The 6,959-nt window shown below is 46.4% G+C and overlaps 1 long non-coding RNA gene across 9 annotated transcripts; it reads right to left on the reverse strand.

Annotated features, from left to right (window-relative positions):
• Window positions 1-2,652: 2,652 nt before the first annotated feature.
• LOC127907398 (uncharacterized) lies at window positions 2,653-5,036 on the reverse strand. 9 transcript variants are annotated; one of them, XR_008064336.1, is made up of 5 exons: window positions 4,887-5,036; window positions 4,716-4,829; window positions 4,260-4,373; window positions 4,089-4,202; window positions 2,929-3,062 (listed from the first exon to the last, which is right to left on the reverse strand). It is a non-coding gene; the product is annotated as an uncharacterized LOC127907398 (long non-coding RNA). The 9 variants fall into 9 exon arrangements; XR_008064337.1 differs by having other exon boundaries at window positions 4,716-4,772; window positions 4,887-5,033; XR_008064340.1 differs by lacking the exon at window positions 2,929-3,062 and adding an exon at window positions 3,212-3,404.
• Between the last annotated feature and the right edge of the window lie 1,923 nt (window positions 5,037-6,959).

The raw sequence follows: 6,959 nt of genomic DNA on the forward strand, positions 1-6,959 counted from the left end.
CTTTCCATTAATAAAGACTATTTTCTTTCCATTAATAAATACTATTTTCTTTGCATTAATAAAATACCATTTTCTTTACATTAATAAAGACTATTTTCTTTCCATTAATAAAGACTATTTTCTTTCCATTAATAAAGACTATTTTCTTTCAATTAAAAAAGACAATTTTCTTTCCATTAATAAAGACTATTTTCTTTCCATTAATAAAGACCATTTTCTTTCCATTAATAAAGACCATTTTCTTTCCATTAATAAAGACCATTTTCTTTCCATTAATAAAGACTATTTTCTTTCCATTAATAAAAGACCATTTTCTTTCCATTAATAAAGACCATTTTCTTTCCATTAATAAAGACCATTTCTTTCCATTAATAAAATACTATTTTCTTTCCATTAATAAAATACCATTTTCTTTCCATTAATAAAGACTATTTTCTTTCCATTAATAAAGACCATTTTCTTTCCATTAATAAAGACCATTTTCTTTCCATTAATAAAGACCATTTTCTTTCCATTGAAGAAAAGTGATTCTGCCTCCTTGGTTTTCACCTTTAACCCAAGATGGTGATTTAGAGTGTCTTCTGTATCGTCATGGTTACACCTTCAGTTTGGTTTTGGGGGGCTGATGAAAGTGCAGCCAGTTTATACGTGGTTCTCTATCGTCCTTTGTGTTTCCTGGAGCGTTGCTATGTCAACGTGGTTTCCTGCTTGGATATCAAGACAGCTGGAACGTTTAATATTAAGGCCTTTTTCAATTCCACGAGAGAATAGCGTTGCCTTTGTTTTTCTAAAATGTCATTGTTTATGTTTAGTGTTAATATGTCCATGTATGTCAAATAAACAGCAGGAACCACAGGGAAACCCAAACATTGGTCGCTCCTGATCGTTCCCCCTTCTCCCTAGCCCCCTCCTCCCTAGGCCACAGCCCCCCTCCTCCCTAGCCCCTAGCCCCCTCCTCCCTAGCCCACAGCCCCCTCCTCCCTAGCCCCTAGCCCCCCTCCTCCCTAGCCCACAGCCCCCCCCCTCATTCACTAGCCCACAGCCCCCTCATTCCTAGCCCACAGCCCCCTCCTCCCTAGCCCCTAGCCCCACTCCTCCCTAGCCCCTAGCCCCCTCCTCCCTAGCCCACAGCCCCCTCCTCCCTAGCCCACAGCCCCCCTCATTCACTAGCCCACAGCCCCCTCCTCCCTAGCCCCTAGCCCCACTCCTCCCTAGCTCCTAGCCCCCTCCTCCCTAGCCCACAGCCCCCCTCATTCACTAGCCCACAGCCCCCTCATTCCTAGCCCACAGCCCCCTCCTCCCTAGCCCACAGCCCCCTCCTCCCTAGCCCCTAGCCCCTAGCCCCCTCCTCCCTAGCCCACAGCCCCCTTCTCCCTAGACCACAGCCCCCCTCCTCCCTAGCCCCCTCCTCCCTAGACCACAGCCCCCCCTCCTCCCTAGCCCCCTCCTCCCTAGGCCACAGCCCCCTCCTCCCTAGCGCACAGCCCCCCTCCCTCCCTAGCCCACAGCCCCCTTCTCCCGAGGCCACTGCCCCCCTCCTCACTAGCCCACAGCCCCCTCCTCCCTAGCCCACAGCCCCCCTCTCCCTTGGCCACAGCCCCCTCCTCACTAGCCCCCATCCCCCTCCTCCCTAGGCCACTGCCCCCTCCTCCCTATCCCCCAGCCCCCTCCTCCCTAGCCCACAGCCCCCCTCTTCCCTAGCCCACCGCCCCCCTCCTCCCTAGCCCCCCTCCTCACTAGCCCCCAGCCCCCCTCCTCCCTAGCCCCCCTCCTCCCTAGCCCACAGCCCCCTTTCCCTAGGGGTAGGGGTATGGGGTATGCTAACCTCCCCTGTTATTGTAATGATACGAGGTTAGCATGTCTTGGGGGTATGCTAACCTCTCCTGTTATTGTAATAATAAGAGGTTAGCATGTCTTGGGGGTATGCTAACATCCCCTGTTATTGTAATGGTAGGTGGTTAGCATGTCTTGGGGGTATGCTAACCTCCCCTATTATTGTAATGGTAAGAGGTTAGCATGTCTTGGGGGTATACTAACCTCCCCTGTTATTGTAATGAGAGGTTAGCATTTCCTGTTTCAGCATGACAATGTCCCTGTGCACAAAGCGAGGTCCATACACAAATGGTTTGTCGAGATCTGTGTGGAAGAACTTGACTGGCCTCCACAGAGCCCTGACCTCAACCCCATCAAACACCTTTCGAATTAATTGGAACGGCAAATGTGAGCCTAATCGCCCAACATCAGGGCCCAACCTCACTAATGCTCTTCTGGCTGAACGGAAGCAAGTCCCCGCAGCAATGTTCCAACATCTAGTGGAAAGCCTTTCCAGAAGAGAGGAGGCTGTTATAGCAGCAATGTCCCAACTACTAGTGGAAAGCCTTCCCAGAAGAGTCGAGGCTGTTATAGCAGCAATGTCCCAACATCTAGTGGAAAGTCTTCCCAGAAGAGTGGAGGCTGTTATAGCAGCAATGTCCCAACATCTAGTGGAAAGTCTTCCCAGAAGAGTGGAGGCTGTTATAGCAGCAATGTCCCAACATCTAGTGGAAAGCCTTCCCAGAAGAGTGGAGGCTGTTATAGCAGCAATGTTCCAACATCTTGTCGAAAGCCTTCCCAGAAGAGTGGAGGCTGTTATAGCAGCAATGTTCCAACTTCTAGTGGAAAGCCTTCCCAGAAGAGTGGAGGCTGTTATAGCAGCAATGTTCCAACATCTAGTGGAAAGCCTTCCCAGAAGAGTGGAGGCTGTTATAGCAGCAATGTTCCAACATCTAGTGGAAAGCCTTCCCAGAAGAGTCGAGGCTGTTATAGCAGCAATGTTCCAAAATCTAGTGGAAAGCCTTCCCAGAAGAGTGGAGGCTGTTATAGCAGCAATGTTCCAACATCTAGTGGAAAGCCTTCCCAGAAGAGTGGAGGCTGTTATAGCAGCAATGTTCCAACATCTAGTGGAAAGTCTTCCCAGAAGAGTGGAGGCTGTTATAGCAGCAATGTCCCAACATCTAGTGGAAAGCCTTCCCAGAAGAGTGGAGGCTGTTATAGCAGCAATGTTCCAACATCTAGAGGAAAGCCTTCCCAGAAGAGTGGAGGCTGTTATAGCAGCAATGTTCCAACATCTAGAGGAAAGCCTTCCCAGAAGAGTGGAGGCTGTTATAGCAGCAATGTTCCAACATCTAGTGGAAAGCCTTCCCAGAAGAGTGGAGGCTGTTATAGCAGCAATGTTCCAACATCAAGTGGAAAGCCTTCCCAGTAGAGTGGAGGCTGTTATAGCAGCAATGTCCCAACATCTAGTGGAAAGCCTTCCCAGAAGAGAGGAGGCTGTTATAGCAGCAATGTTCCAACATCAAGTGGAAAGCCTTCCCAGAAGAGTGGAGGCTGTTATAGCAGCAATGTTCCAACATCTAGTGGAAAGCCTTCCCAGAAGAGTGGAGGCTGTTATAGCAGCAATGTTCCAACATCTAGTGGAAAGTCTTCCCAGAAGAGTGGAGGCTGTTATAGCAGCAATGTCCCAACATCTAGTGGAAAGCCTTCCCAGAAGAGTGGAGGCTGTTATAGCAGCAATGTTCCAACATCTAGAGGAAAGCCTTCCCAGAAGAGTGGAGGCTGTTATAGCAGCAATGTTCCAACATCTAGAGGAAAGCCTTCCCAGAAGAGTGGAGGCTGTTATAGCAGCAATGTCCCAACATCTAGTGGAAAGTCTTCCCAGAAGAGTGGAGGCTGTTATAGCAGCCATGTCCCAACATCTAGTGGAAAGCCTTCCCAGAAGAGTGGAGGCTGTTATAGCAGCAATGTTCCAACATCTAGTGGAAAGCCTTCCCAGAAGAGTGGAGGCTGTTATAGCAGCAATGTTCCAACTACTAGTGGAAAGCCTTCCCAGAAGAGTGGAGGCTGTTATAGCAGCAATGTTCCAACATCTAGTTGAAAGCCTTCCCAGAAGAGAAGACGCTGTTATAGCAGCAATGTTCCAACATCTAGTGGAAAGCCTTCCCAGAAGAGTGGAGGCTGTTATAGCAGCCATGTCCCAACATCTAGTGGAAAGCCTTCCCAGAAGAGTGGAGGCTGTTATAGCAGCAATGTTCCAACATCTAGTGGATAACCTTCCCAGAAGAGTGGAGGCTGTTATAGCAGCAATGTTCCAACATCTAGTGGAAAGCCTTCCCAGAAGAGTGGAGGCTGTTATAGCAGCAATGTTCCAACATCTAGTGGAAAGCCTTCCCAGAAGAGTGGAGGCTGTTATAGCAGCAATGTTCCAACATCTAGTGGATAACCTTCCCAGAAGAGTGGAGGCTGTTATAGCAGCAATGTTCCAACATCTAGTGGAAAGCCTTCCCAGAAGAGTGGAGGCTGTTATAGCAGCAATGTTCCAACATCTAGAGGAAAGCCTTCCCAGAAGAGTGGAGGCTGTTATAGCAGCAATGTCCCAACATCTAGTGGAAAGTCTTCCCAGAAGAGTGGAGGCTGTTATAGCAGCCATGTCCCAACATCTAGTGGAAAGCCTTCCCAGAAGAGTGGAGGCTGTTATAGCAGCAATGTTCCAACATCTAGTGGAAAGCCTTCCCAGAAGAGAAGACGCTGTTATAGCAGCAATGTTCCAACATCTAGTGGAAAGCCTTCCCAGAAGAGTGGAGGCTGTTATAGCAGCCATGTCCCAACATCTAGTGGAAAGCCTTCCCAGAAGAGTGGAGGCTGTTATAGCAGCAATGTTCCAACATCTAGTGGATAACCTTCCCAGAAGAGTGGAGGCTGTTATAGCAGCAATGTTCCAACATCTAGTGGAAAGCCTTCCCAGAAGAGTGGAGGCTGTTATAGCAGCAATGTTCCAACATCTAGTGGAAAGCCTTCCCAGAAGAGTGGAGGCTGTTATAGCAGCAATGTTCCAACATCTAGTGGATAACCTTCCCAGAAGAGTGGAGGCTGTTATAGCAGCAATGTTCCAACATCTAGTGGAAAGCCTTCCCAGAAGAGTGGAGGCTGTTATAGCAGCAATGTTCCAACATCTAGAGGAAAGCCTTCCCAGAAGAGTGGAGGCTGTTATAGCAGCAATGTCCCAACATCTAGTGGAAAGTCTTCCCAGAAGAGTGGAGGCTGTTATAGCAGCCATGTCCCAACATCTAGTGGAAAGCCTTCCCAGAAGAGTGGAGGCTGTTATAGCAGCAATGTTCCAACATCTAGTGGAAAGCCTTCCCAGAAGAGTGGAGGCTGTTATAGCAGCAATGTTCCAACATCTAGTGGAAAGCCTTCCCAGAAGAGTGGAGGCTGTTATAGCAGCAATGTTCCAACATCTAGAGGAAAGTCTTCCCAGAAGAGTGGAGGCTGTTATAGCAGCAATGTTCCAACATCTAGTGGAAAGCCTTCCCAGAAGAGTGGAGGCTGTTATAGCAGCAAAGGGGGGGACCAACTCCATATAAACGCCAATGATTTTTGAATGGCATGTTTGACGAGCAGCTGTCCACATACTTTAGGTCATGTAGTATATTTATGATATTGATAAGTGCTTAGTTTCTCCATGGTGCAGAACATGGAAATGAAAGCGTGTATCCAAAACCTGAAGCTCTGGGCATTTATCTAGGAGTAGACTCCCCTTTGAGACTGTTGCACCTGTTTTTGAATGTCTGCTGGTGAAAACGAAAACCCAACAGCCAAACTAACACAGAGACAGGAACAATCACACACAAAACACTCAAAGAATGTCTGCTGGTGCGCTGAACTCGTGCTGGAAGACTTTGTGTTAAAATGGGACTCTACATTCAAAAGGTGGGATTCAAAATCAACCAGTAGTCTGGCCTGCTCAGGTCCTGCTTATACCATCCATCTCCAGAAGACAGTGGGGTTCTCTGTTATTTAGACAAATGCCCCCCTGTTCCTCTAATGGTTGGATATGGGTCAAGTGGCATGCATTACAACTTGTTTTGTGTTTTTTGGCAGGACCCAGAAGTCTGAGAATTCTTCTGAGAATTCTTCTCTGATGTCAGCTGGTAGAGCTTTCATGTCTCGAATGTGGAATTCACCTTGGGTAGTTTGTGTCCGGAGCATATAACCAGGGTGCCAAGGCCTGCACGGACATAAAACAAGTATTTCAAATTCAATAACACTGTTCCATAACTAGTAGGTTAGACAGCTGCATATGGACTTCCAACAGCCAAGGGTGGAAACCTTGCAGCTGCCATTTTTTTTATGGCGTTCTGGAGCTCTAAGGTTATGGCGACGCTTTGACCATGGAAAGTGACCCCAGATGTTTTGTTTTTATGGGAGTAGGCGTCAGGACAAAGACCACCCTGCTCTTTATACACTTACTAAATGTTGTGTAGAGAGTACGCTCTTCCTACTTCCTTCTTATAGACAGTTTTTCATGAATTTCAGGGTTGTTGTTTTTTTGTGACAATGAAAGCAAAGTAACTCGATGGTTTTAGTAAAGTGTGCTTTACTTTATCCTTTTAAGAATTAATCTGCTGTCTTTCAAGTTGCCACCTGTTAAAAGATTTTATGAAGGTTTGAGGATAAATTATTAAATAATTCTACCTCAGAAACTTAACTATTAGGGATTAGAGGTTATGTAGCATGAACAAGGAGTAATTAAACAATAATAAACACAGCTCCAACTAGGTTGGAGGGGGGAAGAGAGGAATGCATGTGTGTGCCTAACGAAGACAAATATAGGGAGATTTCTGTTGTTTACATTTCTTCCACTTTAGGCAGTTTGCTTATGAAATATAACGGCATATTGTTGAAGATTGGTCAACTACTTACAAATACACAAGATTTATATTATACATGGCTACAAAAAGTCAATATCACCTTTCCAAAATCGGATTCAGTATTGGGCGGCCAGCAGTGGTGGGAAAAGTACTCAATTGTCATACTTGTGTAAAAGTAAATATACCTTAATAGAAAACGACTCAAGTAAAATACTATTTGAGTCAAACGTCTAAAAGTATTTGGTTTTAAATGTACTTAAGTATCAAAAGTAA

Source organism: Oncorhynchus keta, chromosome 14 (assembly GCF_023373465.1).
Source record: "Oncorhynchus keta strain PuntledgeMale-10-30-2019 chromosome 14, Oket_V2, whole genome shotgun sequence".
NCBI lineage: Eukaryota > Metazoa > Chordata > Actinopteri > Salmoniformes > Salmonidae > Oncorhynchus > Oncorhynchus keta.